The sequence below is a fragment of the Morus notabilis genome, unplaced genomic scaffold, assembly GCF_000414095.1.
Source record: "Morus notabilis unplaced genomic scaffold, ASM41409v2 Scaffold752, whole genome shotgun sequence".
In the NCBI taxonomy this organism is placed as follows: Eukaryota; Viridiplantae; Streptophyta; class Magnoliopsida; order Rosales; family Moraceae; genus Morus; species Morus notabilis.
The window spans coordinates 264,228-265,108 of record NW_010367838.1 but is presented as its reverse complement, the minus strand read 5'-3'; positions in this window follow the sequence as shown (position 1 = coordinate 265,108).

The following is an 881-nucleotide window of genomic DNA, read 5'->3' as shown; positions in this document are numbered from 1 at the left end:
TTATTGTAATATTATTAATATAATAAATATAATTATATCAATACAATATAATATATAATATATTGTAAAATAATAATTACAATATCATATTATAATTATATTATAGTTATAATATCATATTATTAAAATAATTATAATATTATTATAATATCATATTATATGATAAAATAATAATATTACTGTTATTAATATAATTATGATATTATTTATTCTAATATTAATATTATATGATATTATATTACGAGTGTGAATTTTAGATTGAGAATATTGTAAATTTTAAATTTCATTTGGGGTATTATGGGTATTATGAAAGTTTTATTAATTGTACTATGTTGATTCCCGCACAATCTAAAAGCTAAAATTGTCTTTAGACTGCTTTTGATTTTGGCTATAGATTCTTAAAAAATTCTTCAAAACGCACTTTTGAAGAGATTTACCAAACACTAAAATCAACTTCTGCTACAAGCAAAAGCTGATTTTGAGAATGAAAAGCAATACCAAACTAAGCCTTAGACAATAAGCTAAAACGGGCCAGAGAATGAGCAACTCCATTGACCAGGGTCCAAAAATAGAAGAACAACCAAAATCAGGAAGATAAACAACAATATCAGAAATTAAGGCCGTGTTTAGAATTGATCTCGTTTTTATTTTTCACGTTTTTTGAGAAAAAAAATAAAAAGTTTCTAAAATGGCGTTTGGCGCAATAAAGACAAAAAATAGAAATGAAAATAATTTTTTGATTTAGTGTAAAATGAGAGATAAATGAAAAATGACTTTTAGTCATTTTTCATTTTTTTGTTTTCATTTTCTCATCTCTCGATCAGAGAGAGAGAAAGAGAGACATTAATTAGTTTTTTTACACTGAAAATAATCTCTTGATA